Source organism: Lagenorhynchus albirostris, chromosome 3, assembly GCF_949774975.1.
Source record: "Lagenorhynchus albirostris chromosome 3, mLagAlb1.1, whole genome shotgun sequence".
NCBI classification, from domain to species: Eukaryota; Metazoa; Chordata; class Mammalia; order Artiodactyla; family Delphinidae; genus Lagenorhynchus; species Lagenorhynchus albirostris.
The window spans coordinates 4,742,995-4,769,358 of NC_083097.1; positions in this window are offsets into that span (position 1 = coordinate 4,742,995).

Genomic DNA, 26,364 nt, shown 5'->3' on the forward strand with positions numbered 1-26,364 from the left:
GGGAGGGGATATATGTATACATAGAGCTCATTCACTTCATTGTACAGCAGAAACTTACACAACATTGTAAAGTAACTATATGCCAATTAAAAAAAAAAAAAAGACACCTGAAAGGGATCCTACAGCAAGGATCAATACTGTTGTTGTTGTCACTTGCTATACATTATCTGGTTCTTCACCTTGGATCAGATTTCCAGAACACACTCCCTTGTCTTTGCTTCTCTGGGCATAACTAATGGGGCCATTTGTGGTATAAGAACAGGAAAGGCTTTCTAAATGACAGCAATTAACGCAACAATAAAGAAGCTGAATTCTGCATATTTAAGGTGATTATTTTTTCTTCTACAGTGGCGCTCACTGTCCGCTGGCCAGCCTCAGAGATGTTGTCAGTGGCTACTTGGCGATGGCACAGCCCAAGGTAAGATGCTGAGCTGTCTTGATGGATTCCATGTGCTGAATGTGATATTAGAACAGCAACTAGCAACTGTCCTCATTAATTATAAGAAATGAGTCTTAGGCTAACACCACTAATTAGAAAAAAAATAACTGCTTGGGTCAAAAAATAGTCATTTGGCAGGGTACCAATTATCTCTGTTGGTTTGTGTGTAAGTCCTACCTAGAGGCATGTAAACAAACTAAATTGCCTTTTTAGCCTCTTCAAGCTTTTATGATTTTTTAATAACTAATATATAATTGGACAGTTTGATAAGTTTGAAAAACAACTGATTTACTTTGAAATCATGTAAGAAATGTTTTTTTTCTTTTTTTACAGGAAAAGTGACTCTTCCAAGAAGCACACCAGAGTAGAAAGCTCATCTATAAAAGCACACATTCTTTTCCCTCACCTCAGATTCCCAAAATGCAAACATATGGCCTGAACTGTATGCTCACACATGTGCTTTCATACTGATGAATATTGTTGACCAGATGGCAGATTGAGCTACAGCCTATCCCTCTATCTCTGATCCTTAAAATAGGGATTTTGCCTATGCCCAGTTTGTATTACCTGTGATATCTAAAATCCATCTTTCTATCTCTCTATTCATCCATCTGTATATCCTTCTTTCTAAGTATCTATCCATCCACCTACCTACCTAAATATCCATCTAGCTGTAACTAAAAATAATAAGTAGATGAATACACAATGAAAATATAAAGATCACATGTCCTTCATAATATAATAAAAAAGTATTCTGCATAGTTTTCTTATTTCAAGAAATGTGTTTACCTTATGACATTCAGAGAATCATGGATTCATAGAGTCAGTAAGCCCTCTGTGATCAAGAGAATGAGAACAGAGAAGCTAGGAGAAGTGAAAGAACTTACCCAAACTCACATGGCTTCTTAAAGATCTGCTGGAACTCGAGTGCCTTTTAACCTGACTATTCTGCTTGTATTTATTTCAATGGTGCATCACTCACCAGAGGAATTTAAACTTATTGAAACATCACTCTTCCAGGATAAGAGAAGGACCTTTGTTCTATTTTAACATGGTTTGCATGGCGTGAAGCAGCATGGATTTACCTAAGGAAGGTTTCATATTGTTCCAGATGATTGTGGTCCCAACAAGATGGCCAGAGGAAGCAAAAGAAGGGAGCAAAAGAAGTTTTGATGTTAATGGAGCTCACAGTGTGTATGGGGCTGGGGGGAGGATGGAGTTAGTGCTGATGGACAGAGGTGATCTTGTCTACTTCAGTAGACAAGTGCTGCTCACTTCTGCCAAGACTCTATTCATGAAGGTTAGAGAAACCAGAACTCTCTTCGGGTTTCATCTGCTAAGATGGTCTTCCTTTGCAACAACAGAAAATTGTTTCTTCTATAATGAGGCCCCTCATTCACCATTCTTTTATTTCTGTTTCTATTTCATAATATTCAAAGATTAGGAGTGATATCATCTCATTAATTCGTTGCTGGCAAGAACAAATGCTCTGAGATGTATAATGATGACAACTCTGGCATGAATCTTTGGCAGAATCTGAGGGATTTTGTCTGTAATTCAAAAGTATCTGTCCCTGTGAAAATCCTTCAGAGAGTAAGCCACCAAATTATCTCTAACTACTTTTATTATGTTGAACAATCATCTACCCAGAGCAGTGCATATTGTATTACAAAGAACATAGAAATGGCTATGGCCAGATGGTATTTTGAGTGTTCTGGATAGCATTATTGTACAGAACATAAGAGAGAGAGATGTCTTAACTGCCCTATGGCATCCCTAACATGGCCAGGGCTGCTCAATGGGGAGAGATGGCTTAGTGAAAACTCTTTCAAACATTGATGATCTTATCCCAAAATAAAAATTCTGTCAAATCACTCCTCTGTGATGATCATTGTTCATAGGAGGATACATGTGCATCAATAAAACAGGGTCTGGGCAGCTCTCTGAACCAATTTATTAAAATACAAAAGATTGATTCTATAAGCTGACAGTTTAGAAATAATTTTTTACTCAACCAACAGGAGCCATCTCCAAATAGATAGCTAAGACTTAACCACCTCATTCCGCCATTGTGTGTGTCACCAAGCATACAATTGGCAATGACATTCCAGGGTTTTGTCACGGCTGAGCTAACAGCAGGATAAGCCCAGTTAGTGATCCTAAAACTTTAATCATAAATGAATGCAGTAAAACCCCTACAATTGTAAATAAGAATAAAATGTCTCTGAGCTTCATATTAAATTATAGAATGTGTTCTTCATAATTAAAACCCCAGATATTTTCTTCCATTCAACTTCACACAAACTGAATAAAAGCAGTGTTAAATAGCTTTATGAACAACTGGGAGGATGCTACAGACACAGGTAATTTCTTAGGTATTTAAGATCCAAGCTGGGGCATATATCCTGAGAAAACCATAATTCAAAGAGTCATGTACCAAAATGTTCACTGCAGTTCTATTTACAATAGCCAGGAGATGGAAACAACCTAAGTGTCCATCATCAGATGAATGGATAAAGAAGATGTGGCACATATATACAATGGAATATTACTCAGCCATAAAAAGAAACAAAATTGAATTATTTGTAGTGAGGTGGATGGACCTAGAGTCTGTCATAGAGAGTGAAGTAAAAATGCAGTATGCTAACACATATATATGGAATCTAAGAAAAAAAAAAAAAGGTCATGAAGAACCTAGGGGTAAGACAGGAATAAAGACACAGACCTACTAGAGAATGGACTTGAGGATATGGGGGGGGGAAGGGTAAGCTGTGACAAAGTGAGAGAGGGGCATGGACATATACACACTACCAAACGTAAAATAGATAGCTAGTGGGAAGCAGCCGTATAGCACAGGGAGATCAGCTTGGTGCTTTGTGACCACCTAGAGGGGTGGGATAGGGAGGGTGGGAGGGAGGGAGATGCAAGAGGGAAGAGATATGGGAACATATGTATATGTATAACTGATTCACTTTGTTATAAAGCAGAAACTAACACACCATTGTAAAGCAATTATATTCCAATAAAGATGTTAAAAAAAAAAGAGAGATCCAAGCTGGTTATTGAATTAAACTGTAAGGGTGCACAGAAGCAAAGAAACTACAGAACTTACGTATCGACATCACTTTATTCCATCCTCCTGTTTCAGAAGTTACAATAAAGTCTGTTTTTAATGTTAATGTGTAATAATTTTCTTCCTAAGAAGTATTCCCACATTTTGTATTATTCTTTGCCCATAAAAATTCCTTTTTTTTTCATTTAAAGGTTTCTTGTATGTCACAATAACAAGAGTTCTGGGTAAATTTTGTCGCAAGATATGTAATTAAATCGACCCCTCCGCATGGACAATTCATTTGCTTAGCCAATAAGTATTTATAAAGTTTCTCTTTGTTGTGGCTTTCAAGAGATGTGGGGAAATAAAAGAAATACAAGAAGTGTAAGATATAGCAGCACCCTGGGGAGGCTTCAAGCCTAATTTAGAATGTATGGCATGGAAAAAGTGGAGTAATTGTGATCCAAGTATACAATAATCTTGATAAGAAAAATGTAAATAGAACCATAATGGGCGGGTCCTTGTTTTCTCTCCATTCTGTTGTTTGCCTGCATTCCCAGGGCAGTTACATCCCCAAAAAGGTATTGTCACCCCATTAGCTTCCATTCAGGTTCCCTTATTTTAATATTTGACTTGAAAAAAAGAACCCATGAAACTATCAATGGGCAATGTGGTTGACACACACATTGGAGGGACTCAAAAACACCTCACTCTCTCTTGCCAGGTAAATGGTCTCCATTCGCTGGTCTTCTGAAATGATTCTCTTTTCTGTTTTGGAAAGAGTGGTTGAAATCACATTCATGTTTACATATTGCTATGAACTCCTCCGGCTTTTAGCAATACTTCTTGACCCTTCTAATGAGTTCAGAAAAACTTATTTCATTGAGTGCCTGACTTACAGAAAATGGTGATGCTTGCTTTTTAAAATCTGTTCCTAAATAGTTTTCCTGTCTCTTCCACCAGGTTCCTGTCATTCTGAATGTTTCCCAGGCTGCCTTCCACTGGCACAAAATGAGAACAAGGGAACAAAATATCCTGGGTTTCTACAGCCATTGGCAGTGCCAGTGTTTCCAAACCTGTTTGCCATGCCTCTCATGACCGCCAGGTGGAAATAATGACTTTGCAGTTCATAATCAAAGAATACAAGTTCCACAGCCCCCCTGAACACACCTCAAATCTTGTATTTCTGGCCTTGTAGAGCAGGCATATATTTTTTTAATCTGTTATTATGGCTTGCGTGAGTAACTTGTCAATATTTACATGTATTTTTTGACACTTGGAGAACTGAAATGACAAATTCTACTACAGCTGCATCTTTTATATTTCAACTGTTTGTAGTAAGTATTTTCTATATGGACCTCACATGTCATAATAATGAAACGTTTATCTTTTACTGAGTGAATGATTTATAGCTAAGAAGGAAGCAATTCATACACAACAAAGAAAATGAGGGCTGACTTGCCTTATAAATGTTAGATGACTCATTATTATCTTTTTGTTTGCACCTTAAACTTTTCTCCTATCACTAAAGAATATGGGTTCTGTAGGCCTCATTATTATGGAAGTAATTATTTTAAAGGGAATTTTTGTTTGTTTGGGAGGCAGCATGGCCAGGTAAAAGTAAATGGAAAAGCTCAACAGATTAATGATTTGTGCATGCATAAGGGAAGCTTTTGGCATAGCCCTGGGATTTACACTTCATTATGGAATAGCAGGGTACTAGGACTCCCCAGCACTTTGGAAGTGGTGTCTTTTCCTTGGCGGGCAGGCACCTACATGCACTTGGCCCTGGCGGGTGTTGGTGATTGCCTGGAGACATCTAAGTGATGCCTACAGGGCTGTGTCTACAAGAACTTTGGGGCTTTCTGGCTATCAGTTCACTGAGAGAGAGGGGTCCCACCCTCAGACCTGGGTTTACAGAATCAGGCTGGGCGAGGGAGACTCTGAGCACAGTTGGTGTCCACCATGCTGATCCTTCTCTGGCCTGGCTACCCAGTGACCCATTTAGAGGTGTCATGCAGAGGTAGGGCTACAGGTAATACCTCAAAGATCCATTATCCCAAAAGCAAATGATGACATGAGACCCAAGCAGGTCCCTTTGGTAACCTACTGTCATTTCCATATGACGAGGGTAGGTATGTGATCTTATTCTTTCCCTCTAGCTGCAGAAAGACACTCTGTCAAGCTGAAGGCCCGGGGTGAGAGCCACAGCAGTGAGACAGCCTATATCTGCCTGAGGGTGAGGGTACCTGGCTCTCAGGGTCGAGGACAGCTGAGCCATCAGGGTGGTGACAGGCAGATGCCACACAGAGAGCTGGCCAGACTGAGAAGTATGTGTGCATAGCCCTTGGGGCCTCCCAGAAATGCATGGGGTGTGTTTCGTTCTTGTACCACCAAGAAGAGGCAGGAGCTACAAGAATGTGTGACCACAGGACCTTTTGTGTCCCAGGTAAAGCTGGGGATCTCAGGTAGCTCTTGCTGAGCCACTATGATCCAGGGTGAGCCAGATGTGGCCAGCTTGCACATTCCAGGCTCTGCAACAAGAAAAGCCAGGGCACTTCATGAAGTAAAAGTACAGGGTGAAATGTGTGGTCAGTTTTCCACATGGCAGATGAGATACGGGTGTGCACAGGGAAGCTTTCTGCTTGTGAATATGGCAAGGTTAGGATCAGGAATGAATTGCTTTTTTAGAGTTTAGACAGATTTTAATACAGGGGAGATAGGTCCATGGTAGTCAGTATAAAACATGGGAAATTTTGTTTAGACATCGCTAAGCACTTCGTGGCTAGAAGGATGCAAGGCATGGGAACTGGTGTAGTCACTAGTGGATGTAAAAGTTGGAGCGACCAAGATAGCTCTCAACAACTCCCACCAGCTATGTCTCCTCACCCACACCAATGTCTTTTAATCAATCACCAGACACGACTGGATGGGATTTGTGGTTAGTTTGAATCCACACAACTTGAGACTTTCTGCACATTTTTACAAATTCCACAATGATCACTTTTAATAGGAGCTAGTTTTTGTATAGTGTTTTACCAGTTATGCAATGTCTTCAGATCAGTTGTCTGTCCTACAGGGTATGGGATGTGGCACGCTCCCAGGATCTGCTGAGAAATGGACTCTGTTGGGAAATCTCAAGTCACAAAACCAGCCACCAAACCCAGCATTCTGGACTCCAGATCTTTTGTCCGGGGCTCCACCTCCAAAAACAGCTTACATCAGAGCTCCAAAGAGTAACCGAGCGCTCGTCACCTTTCACAAGGGCTCAAAAGTTGTGAAAAGGCTGAACAAAGAAATACTTAGAAAAAAGCATCAAGAACAATTCCCTTAAGAACAATTATTGGGGGTGGGGGAGGGAAGGACTGGGAGTGTGGGATTAGCAGATGCAAACTATTATATAGGATGGATAATCAACAAGGTCCTACTGTATAGCAGAGGGAACTATATTCAATATCCCGTGATAAACCATAGTGGAAAAGAATATGAAAAAAGAACGTCTCTATGTGTATAACTGAGTCCCTTTGCTGTACAGCAGAGATTGGCACAGCATTGTAAATCAACTACACTTCAATAAAAAAGAATAAAATTTTAAAAAAAGAAAGCAAAAATGAACAAGTATTACTCTCCAGCAATAAAAATAGGTTTTAAAAAAGCTCATTACAATAATAATATTTGATCCAAAGAGAATATAGCTCGTTGTTTCCATACATTTTCATGTGCAATTTTCTTCTATCTTCAGCTTATTTTCTATCGACAATTTCTATTTTGGAATCTATGCTCATCTGTGTTCTCTCCATTCTGAATTTTTGCCATGCTTATTATTTCTCCTCTGTCCTCAGATTCCAGGCTATAGAGCACTATTTTCATAATTTTTCAGGTATAGAGTCCCAGATTCCACACAAGAAAGCAAGCACCCCAGGGATGGGAACCTCTCACACTAGCCAGAATGTAGAAAAGTCCAGAGTAAGCACTTTGAGATACTCATCAACTTTCCCCTGCTTTCTTGGAATAAAAGGAATTCACCTCTAGTTAACATGTGTTCAACAAACTCTCTCTCTGGAAGGTTCTGCCCTTAAAATATTCTCTGTGCTATACAGCAGTTTCCCACTAGCTATATGTTTTACACAAGGTAGTGTGTGTATATATATATATGTCAATCCCAGTCTCCCAATTCACCCACCCCCCGCACAGGGAGCTCAGCTCAGTGCTCTATGGTGACCTAGATGGGTGGGAGGGTGGGAGGGAGGGAGGTCCAAGAGGGAGAAAATATAAGTATACTTATAGCTGATTCACTTCTTTGTACAGCAGACACTAACACAACACTATAAAGCAACTATACCCCAATTAAAAAAAAATAAGTAAATAAATAAACATTCCCTCGATGTACCTGCACTAACTAGTGTGCTGTTTCTCACCTGCATTTGAAGACTTACGTTTTAAAACTCCAGCATCTTGTAATGACAGGAAATTTAGAAGCCTGTAATGGCAGTAGCAGTTTTTGTGAAACTATTTGCTTAGCAGACTTTAGCAGAATTAGGTACTGCTGAAATAGCGTGGGACCTCGTTCTCCATGCACCGTTCAACAGGATAAGAGGTGATGCTTGGCGCACAATTCAGCCTGGGCTGAGAAAATTAGGACAATGTGGTCTTCTGCAATGGGGTGACAGGCCATCCTTGGGTAAATAGTGAGAATATGAGTGGGGGATTTATACAAACCTGGCCAAAAGGGAGAACATGCAGATGCGTTCCAATTAGAGCCTTGGGCCTGCATGGAAATCTGAGGCCTCTTTCTCCACCAAGATTCTCCCCAAGATTCTTTGCCACTTGTCATGCCTGCTTTTGGGTCCGGAGCAGTTCTGCAGCATGGGATCAATCACTGCCTCAGGAATCTTACTGCACCTATGGTCTCCGAGGCTGACGAATCCAAGGAAACAGCCCAAACGGCCTTGCGTGCAGACTCAACAGACTCAGTGCTGACCTGTGTCCACCGCTGGCCTGTCTACCAATTAGAAACATCTGCTGATTTGACAAAAGACATTGGACCAGGTGATTGGTGTTTCTAGGCACAAGCACACATGTGCCACTTCTTCAACAAAACTGTTTGAACTGGCAGGGTATGCCCATCACCAGTACCTAGTGGATGGGGGAGGTGTTAGCCATGCTTCCCTGCGTTCAGTGAAGGCAGAGGGCTGCCAGAGAATGTTTCACAGTTTGTGTGTAGGGGAGGGCTACTGGGAATTGCTCTTTTGCAGGTCATGCATATTCAGAAGGCCCACAGTGCCTGCCTGCTTACCTATGCAGCTACAACAATGGTCTTAGTGATTGGCATCCATGCTTTCTTAAACTCTAGCATCCTTTGAGATGCAAAACTGCTTACTATCTTTTGAATACGAGCAGATTATTTTAAAAGCTGCATATCATATCTTTTGGTATCTCTTGATTTGCCTTAGAGTTCATCTTGATGAATAATTCCTTAGAGGGGGAAGCAAAGAAGTAAAACAATATTTGCAGAGTTAAACTCTGTAAAATGCCTCATCATGCTCATGGGAGAAATCTGTAGGTTTAAATTGTGCAAATGAGTTTAATTCCTGTTTAAAGGGCTTCCATTTAAATCCTCTCCTTATCCCTAAAGCAAGCTAAAATTACCAAAGACATTTGGGGAATTTGAAATGTAAAATCCTTCTTAAAAAGAATTCCTGAGTTTCACAGACAGAGAGAGAGGAAAATACAGACAGGAATTCATACTTTTGAATACTGTATGTACAGAAATATTGTTTTCTATGTGTTTGCCTCAAATGAGATGCCTTGGACTTCAGGATTTCACAACTGAGAAAATTAGTATAGAATCAAGAGGACAAGCTTGACAGGCATTTAGAGCACTTCACCAGAATTTCACTTTTAATGATACAACTGCAAATGAGTGTAGGTTTGTAATTAGGAAGCAGAACAGATGGTGAAGACTTTGTTTAAAGTGTTCATTAAGGTAACCTACACTGCCAAGTTCCTGTTCCTGCTACATGGCTGCTGCTCAGTTGAAATGCGTTGAGCTGAGATGAGATGCAGGAAAATCACCACAGTAGGGAATATAGCACCACTGTTTCCCCGTTGTCTGCCAATTTCCAGACGTGTGCAGAGTGGAGCCTAAAAATGGTTATGGAATATCTGAAACTGCAGAGCATCCGTGTCATATATGAACAGTCTTTTAGCACTGTGTCAAGAAATGCAGCTCCCTGGGCTATGGGCTGGAAGCAGCATCACCTAGGGACCCACTGTACCCCCTCTGTGGTGTCCCCACTTCTGAGGGTGGGCTGGATTGAATGGCGGGCTTCTAACAAATATGGTAGACAGAAGTGATGGGGTGTCACTTCTGAGATTAAGCTGAGAGAATACTGGCTTCCACCTTGGGCGCCATCTCTCACTTTCTTGGAGGGAAGCCAGCTGCCAGGCTGCGAGCTGCCCTATGGAGAGGTCCAGGTGCAAGGAATCAGTGCCTCTGGTCGACGGCCAGGACTGAGGCCACCAACAGCCATGTGAGAGTGTTTGGATGTAGATCCTCTCCCAGCTGAACCTCGACTACTGTCTTCTGAGAGACCTTGAGACAGAGGCACCCAACTAAGGTGCATCCAGATGCTTGGCTCATGGACACTGTGGGGTAATGGGATAATAAATGCTGTTTTGAGTACTGGGCAATTCGTTATGCAGCAATAGATAACAAAGAGGCAGGAGCTCAGAAATCTAAGGCTTATTTCCAAGTATTCAATGGGCAAGTTGCCCACTCGTTCTTTTATTGTTTTCTCATTTTATGTAATTATAGCCAAGCAGTGGGTTCCTGGAATCTCAGTGAGAGCATAGAAGGAAAGACCTTGTCAAAATATTCAATAGTAATATATTTGGTTGAACTTTTACACATAATTAAAATGTCAAATTGATCCTCCAGAAAAGTAAAACAGACTGGTTATATTTAGAATAGGTTGCCAGGGATCACATGTCTTCATTGCTATATGGCTGTAGGTGGAGAAATGTGCAGACAGAAGCTTAACATCATGTCTGTGAAGACGGGCCTGAGTGTGTATGTGGACGCACGCATGCACTGGATTAGGGAGAATGCCCTGGATTGCTCCCTTGGTCTTGTGTTATATAATTTATATGAGTCACGATTGTCTTCCAGCATCCACTTTTCTACAGACAGTACCACATTTTTAGAGGAAAAGAAAAATGAAACTCACATGGGTTCCCTCCTGTCTAAACGGAGGCTCCTCTTGGGACCATTTCCCTCTCTTGTTCCCTTTTATTTCAGCCTCTAAATTTTGGGGTCCTGTAGGGCTCTTTCCTTAGAATTCTTCTCCATGTATTTTCTCTTCAGGTGACCTTGTGTTATCCCAATCCTTAATTACTGCAGAAACTGCAGACTCTCAAATGCTTATATTCTGTCCTGAGCTCCAGACTCATGTATTCTGACATCACCACTTGGACATCTAAAGGAAATATTCCAGTTAAAATGTCCAGAACAAAACTCCTGATTTTTCCTGCCAGTGTTCCCTCAGTTTCCCACTGTAGTCAATGATACGCTCATTTATCAAGTTGTTCAGGCGAATATCTGAGGGACAGCTTTGACGCCTGAAGCCCCACATCCAAGCCATCAGCATGTTTGGCTGGCTTTATCTTAAAGGCAAATACCAAATATGACCCTTACTTACCACTTGCACTGCACCCAAGCAAGGCTAGCCCACCAACACCTTATGTTTGCACGAATGCACTGTCTTAGGCTAATAAGAGTCTTAGGCTGTTAATCATACAGTAGCCAGAGTAATAGGTTAAAACCATATGTTAGCTTGTGTCATTTTTTCCTTCAAAACCCTCCAATATCTTCCTATCACATTTAGAACAGAAGCAAAGATGTTTCAATAGCTTTATCAGTCTAATTTCAACCAATAAAAGTTGGCTCAGACAACGGGATAACTGAAGAGGATGTAATGAGGAAACCAGGGCATGGACAGGGAAATAACTAGTTGTGGTGAGTCAGCCTCTTGGGTTAACCAGCAAAGGGCTGAGAGGGAGAGGAGGCATTGCAATGTGATTATTTCAGTTTGGCCCCGAGCCAAACTGACTATATGTTCAACTATAAAACAGGAAGCAGGGACAAGGTTATGATTGGAACCTAGTCCAGATATGCATTTCTTGTGGGTCGTTCTTTCCCATTTCCTTCTATAATAAAGCACAGTAGGTTTCACATTTGGAAGTTGAAGAATTTGTAAACTTGAACCCTCATGATGAAACCTTCCTATTACCCAGATCTCGTAGCAAACTGGGTCTCTCTGGGGAGAGGAGCAGTTCCTCATCCACCCATCTCTGATTCCTTGGGTAGCTCAGCATCTGCCACTCTTTGAATTTGGGTTTGTACATGACCCATATACACTCTGTGCGGGTGCAATGGACATAAACTTGACAGATGTAGTTGATGGTCAAGGGACTGAGTTCCTGAGGGTTGTACCTAAAAATCACTTAGTTAAATGATGATCAACCAGGACAGCTGATATATTTTTGCCACAGAGACCTGCTCATGTTCCACCAAAGTAATCTGGATTTAATTTCCTGTGGGGTGGAAATAGCAAATGACAACCAGAAATTTAACCCAAACACTGCTGAGTTTGGACACTGAATCTAAAACATTGGCAAAACTCGGAGTTTTCCAGCTAGGTCATTAAGCTCAAATAACAGCAACCGTAACAGTCAGTGAAGGAAGAAAGATGTATCACTATCTGGTGCCAGATGCCTCGACGTAACTGTGTCTAGTAAGAAACACAGACACATAACTCAGGAGGAGACGAGTAACCCTGGGTGCTGTTTACTCTCCAGCCCTGCCATGTCCACTCTCCACCTGGCATTCCTGCCCTTGTCTGCCCTGCTTTCATCCCAGGCGGCTTTCCCCTGTGCCAACCATCACTTGGGTCCCAGACCAGGGTCCAGGTTGGATTCAGCCAGCAGGAGGAGGAGCACAGGTACGAAGAGAGAGAGCCAGTGTTTCTTCCCTGCTTCCTCATCATTCAGTTGTACATCTCAGGTGACCAGCTGTTCGTCCATCTGTGACAACGACTCTCCTGGGTGGTCCTTCCCTGTGGTCTTTCCTCTAGGACCTGGGGTCCTTCTGGACTCCAGGAGCACCCTTTCCTCTAAAGTAGTGATAGCTCTCTGGTATCACTTGTGTCCAGCACCTCAGCATTTGTTCTCTTAACCCTTCCCATGCTTCATACAGTCCCTTCATTAGAGACTCCTTCTCGTATAAATTTCCGTTCCAGCTGGCAACCTCGTTAATATGCACTGGTAGCTCACACACACACTTACTTTGTACTGAATTAAATATTCTGAAGAAGGAAATTTCCCAAAGAACATAATAATCAATTTAAATTTATGCTATATGAAATATATAAGATTTGAATTCTGTTCTATAAATATCTCATTTTCCTTTTTCCTCCAGTATTTGAATGTTAGAAATGAAATATAATCAGAGTCACTTTTATCAAAAATACTTTCTTTTTCTTCCTTTTCAAAAGGAGGCTTTTTATTCACTCATTCTTGGTTTGAACTACAGGATTCAGGAAACTTGGCATTCCTGAGGGAATCTTTTTGTTCCCTGTATTATTTGGGGGTAAACAATTAGGTAAAGGTATGTTAAATAGTAGTTTCTCCTGTACTTAGGATTTTGTTGCTATTATCTCATTAGTACTTGGTTTGATGGGGTCTGTTTATCACAGAATGATAAATACCAGTTATTTATGCACATGGAGGAGGTTTTTTTAATGTGAGTATGTGTGTGTAAGAGAAACAGACAGAGACACTACATGTCTCTACTCCAACATCAGCTGAGTCATTATTCTCCCATTTTCATTTCCTGTCATTTCCAAATCACTGGACCTATAACGACAGGCGGGTTGCCTATCTGAGAGTCTGTTCACAGTGAAAGTAGAGTCAGTGTTTCTGGAGGTCTGATTATTAGAAAATGTAAGCAGAGCAATGTGTGAGTGAAGAGAGAACTGGCACGGAGACAGAGAGAGAAAAAATATCTATATATTAAAGAGAAAACAGAGTGAGGAAGAAGAGAAGAGAAGGGGGCTCCGTGTGAGTAATTCTGCACACCTGCTCTCTGGGGGGCAGTTAGGAGGTGAGAACACAGAGAAATGGTGAGGATACAGAAGTTTGCCAATAGCATCAGGTACTTGAAAAGAGTTACCAGGCTGCAGTCCAAGCTCTTAGTTGATACTATAGCCAGGGTATTTGTAGATTTGAGAACAGGGATTATAAACATCCTGCCAGAGACCTACATTTCCACCTTGAAGTCAGAGAAGGCAAGACCTTCAACTAAGAGAGAGAGCGGGGGAGTGGTTGAAATGTCTCTTAAGATTTCTTTACCAGAAAGAGAAAAACAAATATCATATAATATTGCTTCTATGTGGAATCTAGAAAAATGGTACAGATGAACTTATTTGCAAAGCAGAAATAGAGTCACAGATGTAGAGAACAAACATACGGATACTAAGCAGGGGAGGGGGTGGGATGAATTGGGAGATTGGGATAGACATATATCCACTACTATGTATAAAATAGATAATTAATGAGAACATACTGTATAGATCAGGGAACTCTACTGAAGGATCTGTGGTGACCTAAATGGGAAGGAAATCCAAAAAAGAGTGGATATATATATACGTATAGCTGATTCACTTTGCTGCACAGCAGAAACTAACAATATTGTAAAGCAACTATACTCCAATAATTTCTTTTAAAGACTCCTTTAATTGACAAATTCTCCCTTCATATCTTTTTGTTAGTTTCCTCTCAATTTATTAGTTAAAGAAAAGGACGTTTGTCCTATAGAGTTTCCCAGAGTCTGGATTTTGTTGACTGAAACCTGTGGTGTCATTTAGCAGGGGCTCTTGCCCATTGGTAAATGGAGCTAGAGGTTTGATCAAGTTCAAGTTTGCCCCCCACAAGATCGCCTCAAAGGTGTCTATGTTCTTCAATCTGAATTGTCTGGTTGTCTTTCATCTTGTGGTGTGGGCAGGGATTAGTGATCAATAACTTGGTCCTTTCATCCCTTGGGGCTGACAAAATGGAGATGTTCTGATTCTATTATTCTGCCTTCATTTATTAGCTGGAGTATTTTTGCATAGATAGTGTTCCCTTCTACTATTTGGAAGTCCAGTGATACAGCTTACGTGGAAAGTCAGGATGGATGTTTGATTTTTCCCTGCATTCACCAGTTTTCAAAAGAATGAGTTAGTTCCTTAGCATCTTCCAACAGTGATCAATTAGCATTTTCTTTTAAAAATCTTTATGAACTCAAGGATGTAGGCATTTTTGATGCGTTTCAATCTACTGCAATTATTATTCTACTGATGCTCAAATTCTCCCGCCTTTGGCTAGTGAGAGCCCCTGAGTTAAATTTTGCCACCAAGTTACTTAAATGTGGTCCTGGTCACCTTCAGCAGCTACCTTGCTCTCTGGTGTGACAGGATTATTTAATGCTATGTTGCATGCTTCATGCCTAAGACCTCAAATTGCTATTTCTTCATGGAGCCTTGGCTTGTTTACAAGAAACGGTACTTTAAGGCCACAACATAGTTATATTTTTAAATACAGTCAGATATAGTTATTTCTTAATTATTTTCCATTGTAGCTGTCATGTATTGATTTGCTACCGAAGATGAGGTTTTACCTCTCTCTTAAGCCCTCTCACTCTGCTCCTAACAATACATTTAGTATTTAAAATATTAAGACTAGGTCAAAATTCACACCTCAAACTTGGTTTTGTAATTACTTCCTGTTTCTTAACACTTTTTATGTTATCTTGAGTTAATAATTACCTTGAATTTTTTCTATTACTTGAGTTTCTGTCTGTAATTGATCCCTAAATTTTCCTCCTTAAGTAGAACATCTTCTCATTAATTCAAACACATCAAGTAATCTGTCCATTCTCCTTCTTATATATATTTTTTCTTTCTGCATATCTCCATTCTGGTCACTTCAACACAGGCTGCTTTCTCCCCCTGGTGCATTGTAGTCATCCTATCAGTTATCTTCACATTGCCTTTGCTTTTATCCTTTAGAGACATTCTGCTTCCTGTATGCAATTATTTTATACTTTTAAATAAAGGGTCAGTTTCTAGTTTTGATGGAGCATCTTTTTGAGTATATTCTAAGAAAAATCCTTCAGGGTAATTTTTTATTTTTTCCAAGTGTGAAAACCCATCATTTGTCTGAACATAAAATTATAAATTAGAAATAATTTGAAGAAATTTGAAGGCATCTTTTCACTGTGTCCTGACTCCAGTGGTGCAATTGATGACATTCTAATTGCCCGTTCTTTATTTTCATTTATCCCTGTTTTCATGCCTTAACGTCTTTATTATCATTGTTCTGAAATTTTATAATGGCGAGCCCTCATTTTCACATTGGGTATGTCATGGTAGCTTACGATATGGTGGATTAAGTCTTTCTATCCTGGGAATTGTATTTCTTTGATAATTTCTTCTTTTTCAGTTTCTGCTTTCTTCCTTTCTACAGTGCCTATCAGTTGGATGTTAGATAATCTAAAACAATCTTCGAATTTTCTTTCCATTGCTCTCTGGTTATTCACTTCTTTGCCTTGTTATTCTACTTTCTGGGCAATTTACTCAGCTTTATTTTCCAAAAAGCCTATTGAATTTCTTTTTTTATTTCTACCATAATATTTTTAATAGCCTAGAGATTGTTTTTGCTCTCTGAATATTCCCTTTGTATAGAATACTGTGCTTGATGAATGTTTGCAAACTTATTTCTCTAAAGCCACTGATTACATGGGTTTTACTATAAGATCCTTTTTTACTCCTTTTGGCATTGTCTGTTCCCTCCAAGTTCCTTTTTTCCTGTTTGCTTATTCTGCTCTCTGTGTTTCATGATAGCCCATTTTCCCCAAGAATCCTGAGCAGTGGATGTCTGTGTATTTTTAAGAGTGAGACATTAAAACTGGGCCTGGAACCCTGTATGGGTATGGCTTGTAGAGTGGTGGACTTCACTGTAGGGTAACTAAGTCAAGGAACCCTTGACTCTTAGTTGCACTAGCTGACTTCCCTGGAAAGACCTTCCAGTCTGCTGCCTGGGCACATGAAATTGGCCACCAGCATGCTGACAGTTGAGAGCAGGGGAGTTTGTCTTCCCCACTCAGTGAGTGTACATTCACTTGATTCTGTGTTTTCGGTATGGCTTCCTGCTGAATTATGCCTGGTGCCCTTCAATGCAAATGGGAAGTCTCCAGTCTTCTGCTGAGCTGGAGGAGAGTAGAGGCTCTATGTGTCAAACTGCTTCTAATGCAGATTTTCCACCACTCATTCTGTTTCCAGATATTCCCCATCCCCATCTGCAGAAGGACCAGTTCCTGCCTCCAATTCCTGAAATCTGGAATTCCACAGCATAAACCAGCTTGCTTCTTGGTGTACTGCCCACCCTAAGTAGAATTTCTGATTTCTCTCCTGCTCCTCTTCTTCTAGGCTAAGGCTTGAGGCTTATTCTCTACCTTCATACTGAGGAACATTAATATTGTCTTTTTTTATGGCTTCAAGTACCATCTGAATGACTACAATTTCTCTTAATCTGTATCTACTGAGAAGCAAATGCCAAGATGGAATTAGACATGCAAGAGGATACATGAGTTATCCCATGAACTAACTACACCATCGCATTCAGTGGTGATAAGTGTCATTTCTGGAGAGTGTGTGTCCTCCTCCCTGGACGGTAAGCACCATAACAGGGATCAGATCAGCTGTCCATCCCTGCATCTGGCACATGGACTGGACATAGTGGGACTTCCATTGACTTCTGTGGGTTGAATGAATATAACACGCCTGGCTAGAAGGAGGAAATGTGAGTTACATCCTGAGGAAAATGGGTGTTTTTTACTTTGGACTGTGAATTCAAGGAATAACCTTTCTAACATGACAGAAGAAGGAGAAGGGACTTTCCATTAAAAGGCATCACCCCTGCTTCCTGCACAATATGGGCTTATTCTTTGTTCTGTGGTTGCCAAAATCAAAAGTCATTCTTATCCTTAGAAAAGAGAGTAATTTATTAGAATTAGCAGAAATAAAACACTACCTTGGGAAAATGTGTGTACAGGACTGTGGGTGGGTGTCCAATACCTGGTGTTCAGTTCTCTGTGTAGATTTTCCTGTGTTCACAGAACTTTCCTGGAAGCAGAAACACCATCTGGAGGTGGGGCAGGGGGTGGTGTGTGGTGATGGGTTACTAGGGAAGGATACTGCTGGTATGACCAGTGTCTGACTTAGGCACAAACAGATGATTTTAAGGACAGAGTTTAACAAGACTCGTTATACAGCTCCTGCACAACTGAGTTTCATGAACATTCAGAGTGAGGACTGACCTGCCTATCTGTTATGGACCAGATGATGTGTGTCCCTAAAATTCATCTGCTGAATCAGAAACTCCCAATGTGATAGTGCTTGGAGGTGGGGCCTTTGGGAGGTAATTAGGTTTATATGAGGTTATGAGGATGGGGTCACCATGAATGGGATTAGTGCCCTTATGAAAAAGGACCCAGAGAGCTCCCTTGTGCCTTCTGCCATATGAGGACACAGTGAGAAGACAGCCTTCTATGAACCAGGAAGTGGGTTCTCACCAGACGCCAAATCTTCTGGTGACTTGATCATGGACTTCCAGCTTCCAGAACTGTGAGAAATAAATTTCTGTTGCTTATAAACCACCCTGACTATAGTATTTTTGTTATAAAAGCCTGAATGGGCTAAAACAAGGGAATCTGACCTAATGAAAGAAACCAAGGAGAGATCCATGGCAACCGAGCTGCATATCAATTACTAAGTCAAGAACGAAGGCAAAGCACTCTGTCGGGGGCAGGGGAGGGTGTGTGTGTGTGTGTGCAGAAAACATGAAGACCCAATGGAAGGAAAAGCAACAGAATGGAGCAGCTCTGCACAGTGGGGGACCTGTGGACATCAGGTCAGACCCATGACTAGTTGGAGCAATGGCAGGTAGCAGGCACTGAGGGAGCAGACACCACACCCAGAGCCCTGGGGCATCCTCGGCTCCACTTTATAGGAAGGACCTTATCAAACCAAGTAGTGGTGAAGCTCCCCGAATAGGTGGTTAATGTTAACATTATCAGAGGCTGATTGGCCTTTAAAAGGAGAGTTTCAAGAAGAAGCAGGTCACCAAATGTCAGGAAGCTTTGTTCATGGATAGAGGGGCACATTTGAAATGAGACCTCTGGTTCAATTCCAAATCGAAGATTCTACTTTGGTAGACTCACGAATACAATTTTCACACAATCGTATATCATGTTAAACAATGATGATCAATTGTGCCCTAACGTGACAGGTGAGCATGAGAACTCCTGCTATCTTTAGTCTCTAAGAACATATGGCTGTACACACACTAATTAAAGATATGACAAAGTATCTACCACTCCTTCCAAAATTTCCTTTGGTGTTGTAGAATTCACATTTTTCTCTCTTGGGTTGGAGCTGAGTGCCTCCTTTCTTGGCACCCTTGGTGGCTCCCTTCCTGTCTGAAGCATCAGAGTACATCTAAAAGACCCCAAAGTGTCAGAGAAGACTGAATTCTGGTTCAACTCAGCTGAAAATGGGCTGTTCAGAACTTGGGGAGGCAGTTTCTTTGTATGTAACTTATGAAATTCAGGTGTAATGTCTCAAGCTTCTGTTTTAACCCAGTTCTTTCCACATCAGTCTTACATGGTTCCAAAAGGCAACCAAAGGACACAGCCTAGAAAGGTTTAAACCTAAGAGCATGTGACATCATGGGAGCAGATACAATCAACCGGCACATTCACTCATGAAGAATTTATCCAGGATGAACAGCCTTGATGCATCTCAAACCCTCCAGAGAGATTTTTTTTTTCTGTTCCCTCACTGGGAGACTAGGAGAGGAAATGGTGGATCACATTTTTCCTCCGAGCTCAGGATTCAAAGATGTCAATTAAAGAAACATTTATTTTTCATTATTGAGTTATAGTTGATATATAATATTACATAAGTTTTAGGTGTACAACATAATTCACAATTTGTAAAGGTCCAAAATTTTAGTCCTTTTATAGTTATTATAAAATATTAAATTAAAGTAACTTAAATCTAATGTTGCACCATTTTCTCTATGTGATAGTTAATTTATAGAACACAGAAATAAAACACTTTAATATGGAATTTGAAAAAAAAATAAACGTCACTGTAGATCTGTAAGAGAGTAAATATTCTGTTGAAGAATTATACTCTGTGCCTAATGTATGATTCTAGTGAGAAAAATAGGAATCTTCTGTGTTTGAGCTCTTCCTTCTCTCCAGCCACAATTAACAATATAGCTCTCTCCACAAAACCTATGTTCCTGCCAATTGTCTTATTATATAAGATCAAGGATTGAAGAAATTATACTTTAGTATGATCATTCAATGCATCATTGCCAAGTAAATGAATCCCTAATGGTGGAATGCTTAGAGAATACATATCCTAGGTGTTTGGCTTTGATTTTGACCCTTCTGTTTAATTCTTCTAGTTGGATCTCCCTGGGAGTGTGCCTGGAGAGGGAAGAAATCTCTCCACAGACTAGCAGGGCTTGAGTAAAATAGGGGCATTCAAGTTTCCCAACTGGCAGCTTCAACATGAGTTTTTAAGAAACTCTGGTATTTCCCACCATGGCAATGGTGAGGACCGTGAATATGGACTCAGAAGATCTGGACCCGCTTTTTATTTGGATTAAACCACCCGTCATATGTCCTGTATCATGCCAGTTGCTCTAGCCCACTTTCCTCCTGAGCTGTAAAACTGATGTTTTAAAGAGTCACTGTACCCTGTCAATTCCAGGTGTTGGGCTGTGCAGCTTCAGCAGCAAACACCAGGCTGGCCACGAGGTCTCTGACTTGGAGACATCGTCTGAACATCAACAACAGAAATGTATTATAATATAACCCAGTCTCCACTCTTTTATGCCTGTGCTTTCTGGGCAAAAAAATAATTGCAAAGAACACCTTTTAAAGGTGCAGTGACAGCTGTGTTGCAAGACATAATCACATTTTTTACTGATTCATACATTGGAAAGATTGTTGTGGAAAATTGTAATAATATAAAAATGAGGCTGATATAATTACAGAGTTTTACGAAGTGCAAATGTAAGTGCTGTCTTTTCAACCAGAGGCAGGACATGGGATGTGGAAGCCTGATCGACAGATGTGTGTTGGGAGAGGAAGAAGTTTCTATGTGCAGAAGGCATAGAAACCATGAAAATCTACCCCATGAAAATATACCAGTTGTGGAACTACTAATTCTTCAAATGCTTAGCATACTTACTCTATAAAGAAAAGTGATGACTAGAAATGTTCCAACCAGAGAGATTTCCTCAGATATCCTCTGAGATGCATGCTTGGGGCCATTGAGCTCTGAATTTGACTCAAAACTCATTCCTCTGTTCTACTAAATTCATGACCCAGTTCTGTTTCAAGTGTACCTCCCATGAAAGGAGCTTTTGTCAAGGAATCATGATGTCACTGGGGACTGATTCTAGTGAGAAAATCAGGAATACTTTGCTTTAGGGGTGAGTTAAAATTATGTGAGATAAATATCTTGCATATATTACTTTGAATATTATATGCAACACTGAACATTTATTTTTTTCTTTGTGCTATTGATATTTGTTAATCTGGTATTAGTGGAGATGAAAAATCAATGTGAAAATTGAGGAGCATTATAGAAAATCCAATTTTCCATTTGGCAATAACAACAATATTATGAGAGCTTTCAGAAATACAACTATAGAGGGGGCAAAAGATGGAGATGAACTTGGCATTACAATTTAATCCAGCCCATGTTTATTCCTTAAAGTTCCCAGGGCTATTTACAGGGGTCATGACCACACAGCACACACCCCATCAGCCTGAGTTTATTCCATTAGATGAATGGAACTCCCACCTACATGAAGTAGAGGTGAAGGGGTGCTATAGACTGAATGTTTGTGTCCCCTTAAACTTCATATGTTGATCCCAAAGTGTTGGTTTTAGGAGGTGGGAACTTTGGGAGGTGATTAGATAATAAGGATGGAGCCCCCAGAAGTGGAATTAGTGCCCTTATAAAAGACACCCAGATAGATCCCTTGCCCCTTCTTGCCTTGTGAAAACACAGCAAGAAGAGGGCCAACAATGAACAAGAAAGGGGGATCTCACCAGATATTGAATCTTCCAGTGCCTTATCTTGGACTTCCAGCCTCCAAAATTGTGAGAAACAAATTTCTGTTGTGTAAAAGCCACCCAGTCTATGGTATTTTTGTTATAGCAGCCAAAGTGGACCAACACAGGGGGTGTTTAAGGGGAAGCCACTAGTGTAAAGAGCTGAGTGAAATTCAGCAAAGCAGCTGTGATTGAAGACACAAGGATGTATCTAATGTCTATTTTCTTCACCCCAAAAATGAAAAGACAGTGACAGCTTTAGGAGTACTAATGCTCTCAAGACTCTCCTCCATAAAGCTGTATTTATATGTTCCTACACTACATATAGTATATAAAAATAAAATCTTGTCCTGCCAAGCAATGGGCTCCTCTGCCACATCCTCCATCATTATGCAGGTGGAAAATGAGATTTTTAACAATGGTTAGCACTCAGCATAACTGGTTTCTTCCCAGTGTTGCTAGGATGTATTTCTAAGTTTGATTTGTAATAAGGTTCATATTTTACCATTTGGGGAAACTTCTAGATGATAAGCCCCATAAACATCTGAATAGTTTAGTGCCATATTTTGTTTTATGTTATTTTTCTCTTTGAAGTGTCCCAGGCAGTCTACATTGAGGAAGAATGGCCAGTGAAGACCAGCTTGTCCAAAGATGGGGGAAAGGCCACTAACCCACAATCTCAGAACTTTGGGAAGAGACCAGGCCTTCCCTAACCCCATGTAGTAGCCAAATACTAACCTTCAGTTCTCTGATGCTTTTTTTTTAAAAAATCCACAAACTCTTCTTCACTGACTATTTGTGGGGCATCAAGGGAATTTAGATCTTTGCTGCTTGTTTTTGTTGTTGTTGCTGTTGCTTTGCACATGGGAATGAGAAACGAAAGGTGGCCTGACCATTTCCTTCATCTGCTCTCTGGGCTCACAGGCAGTCTAAACCAGGGCCCTGGAAATGACCATACAGGGTGACACAGCCCCTGGTTCTTCAGGGTTCCAGGCCTGCAAATGTATGTCCACCAGGGGGGCAACAGTTCTCCCGGAGCCCAGGATGGGTAGCACAGCAAGCCCAGGCAGTGAATACAGGTTGATGACACTGAAAGAATTTTGTTTAGAAATTGTTCAAGTATTTGTTTTAGTTTAAGTACTCAAAAGACAAAAAAGCAACAAAGGTGTAAGTTTTTAGTGTGTTTTCATCTTCATGTAGGACCTCAGGATGATCCACAAGTATTTTCAAAGACAGAGAAGCCTACAGTGAAAATGTTCCTTTCCCAGGTGCCAGGATTACCTCTGGATTTGGCCCCAGGCTCCAAGTCCATTCTGATCCCAGACACACAGATGTGGATCTCATCCTTCTGAAACACTAGCACCAGGAAGAAAGAACAGAACAAACCAAGTGTCCTCCCAGGCGACAACCGAGTTAGAGGTGATGACATCTCAGGTTCTGTAGGTGACACAGAAGCCAGTCAGCATCCATAAACCCCCCTGGGACTTAATGGGCACCATTCAAAATGACCCATGGTTGTAGCGAAGCACATTTGGATTTATTTTTGTTCCGGAATAGTGTGGAGTTGACCTTACAGATCAACGTCATGAATTGAGGAACTAGTTTTTTCTTCCAATGTCTTTCCAATTATTCTGTTAGTAGCTGATCTTCCAAAAATTAAATATGCAGAAACTGGTTTGTTAAGCTTTTTATTTCTTTAAAAACCGCTCTTAAAATGTAACTGTTCTGGAAAGGTATAACCTCATAAACCTTGGTTAGTCAGTCATTTATGAAAGTTGTATAATGGGATTTAAGTCCTAAAATAAATGGGTTACAATTTGCAAGAAGTTTGGAGGAGGGAGAGGAGACAAAAGTAAGAGGAAATGAAAGGCAGGTGCAATTCACCAATATTTACTCTGTTTTTTAATAACTGCTTTATTGAGCTATAATTCATATACAAGTGACCCATTAAAGTGTACAATTCAATATTTTTTGTATATGTAGCATGGTGTGACCATTACCACAATTTTAGAACATTCTTATCACCTCTTTTGATTACAGCTGTTCTAGTGTGTATGAAGTGTATCTCATTGTGCTTTGTGTTTACATTTCTCTGACGGCTAATGATGTTGAGTATCTTTACATGTGCTTATTGGTCATTTGTACATCTTCTTTGGAGAAATTTTTACTTGGATACTTTGCTTATTTCTATTTGGGTTACTTTTTCTTTTTGATTTATAAGTGTTTTTATATATTATACATACAAATTCCTTATCAGAATATGATTTGCAAAAATTTTCTTCCATTTTGTGGGGTATTTTTTTACTTTACTGATGGCACTTTTCAAAGCACAGAAGTATTAAATTATGATGAATTCCAATTTATCTTTTTTTGTTGTTGTTGCTTCTGCTTTTGGCATTGCTTGTTAGTTGTGCTTTTGGCTCTTACATTAGAACTTTGATTCAGTTTGAGTTAATTTTTATATATTTGAGAGGTAATGATCCAAATTCATTCTTTTTCATGTAGATATCCAGTTGTCTCAGGGCCATTTGCTGGAGACTATTTTTTCCCCAAGTTGTCTTGGTATCCTTATTCAAAAGTCAATTGAGGGCTTCCCTGGTGGCGCAGTGTTGGGAGTCCGCCTGCCGATGCAGGGGGCGTGGGTTCGTGCCCCGGTCCAGGAGGATCCCATGTGCCGCGGGGCGGCTGGGCCCGTGGGCCATGGCCGCTGGGCCTGCGCGTCCGGAGCCTGTGCTCCGCGGCGGGAGAGGCCGCGGCAGTGAGAGGCCCACGTACCGCAAAAAAACGAAAACAAAAACAAACAAACAAACAAAAAAAGTCAATTGACAAAAATGTTAGGCTTTAGTTCTGGATCTTAATTCTGTTTCATTGATCTACAAGTCTATCATTATGCCAGTAGCACTCTATCTTGATTACTTTAGCTTTGTAGTAAGTTTAGAAATTGGAAACTGTTCTTTTTCAAGATTGTTTTAGATATTCTTCATCCCTTGAATTTGCATATGAATTATAGGATCAACTTGTCAATTTCTGCAAAAATCTCAACTGAGATCATAATAGGGATTGTGTCAAATCTATGGATAAGTTTGGGAAGTATCACCATCTTAACAATATTAAGTCTTCTGACCTATGAACATGGAATATCTTTCCATTTATTTAGGTCTTCTTTAATTCCTTTCAACAATGCATTGTAGTTTTCAGAGTGTAAGTTTTGGACTTCTTTTGCTTAATTTTTCCTAAGTATTTTATTCTTTCCAATGTTAGTATAAATGGAATTGTTTCCTTAATTTTATTTTCAGGTTGTTCATTGTAAATGTATATACATAAAATTGGTTCTTATATATTGACTTTGTATCCTGAAGCCTCCCTGAACTCACTTATTCCAATAATTTGTAGTGGATTCTTTCAGATATTGTGTGTACAAGATTACATCATCTTCAGATAGAGATACTTTTTTACTTCTTCCTTTTTCAGCAACATGCGTTATATGTAATTTTCTGATATAACAGCCCAGGATAGAACCTCCAGTACAACATTGAATAAAAGTGATGAGAACAGATATCCATGCCTTGTTCTTGATGTTAGAGGGAAAGCTTTCAGTGTTTCATTGTTAAGCTTAATGTCATATGTAAGTTTTCATAGATGCCCTTTATCAAGTTGAGAACGTTTCCTTCAATTTTTAGGTTTCTGAGTGGTTTTTTTTACCATGAAAATCTGTTGAATTATATCAATAATTTTTCTGCATCTATTGAGATGATTGACAACATTAATTGATTTTTAGATGTTAAACCAACCTCATTTTCTAGGTTCAATCTCACTGGTGTGTAATCTATTTAGTATATTGCTGGATTTAATTTGCCAGTGTTCTGCTGAGGATTTTTGCATCTGCACTCATAAGGGATAATGGTCTATAGTTTCTCTTATTTTAATGAGAGCTTTCTCTTTAATTTTAATGTCTTTGTCTGATTTTGGTATCAGGGTACTGCAAACCTCATAGAATGAGTTTAAAAGTATCCCATCTTCTATTTTTCTGGAAGACTTTGTGAAGAATTGGTGTTAATTTCTCTTAGATGTTAAAACAAAGTCTGATATTAGATGAATATTGCAATGCAAAGCTGGATTTTAGATGATATGCTTAAGTCAAAAAAAAACTACCAAAGGCCAAATATGGATTTGCTGAAAAAAAAGAACAGTTCTCTTGAATCAAGTTGCACTTTGGTAATAGAAACATAAATACAGCCTTAATAAGCAAATGTGATAACAGCTGCTACTTACTAAAACTGTAATTGTAAAGGAATATTCTGAAGCACCCATAGTTTGTAGTGGTATATGGAGGTATATGTTATATAGTGGTATAGTCATAACATGGGTGGTTCGATGAACAGTAATGCAATAGAAAGATGGATATTAAATGCCCTCCTCTCCAAACAACTGAGAGAGGTCAGGGCAGACCAATCAGAGGAAGGCCAAGCCTGTTTGTGCTTCTCAGGGCAAATAGGACTGGGGGAAAGCCAACAGTTTGGGTTCCCCTGGCCTGCCCTTTCCCGCAGTGGCAGCCTGCTGGGCTGGCTCTGCTCTGCATTTTCCCTCCCAACTGGAGGCTGGCAGCTGCAAATGTCCATAATTATGGAAGATCCT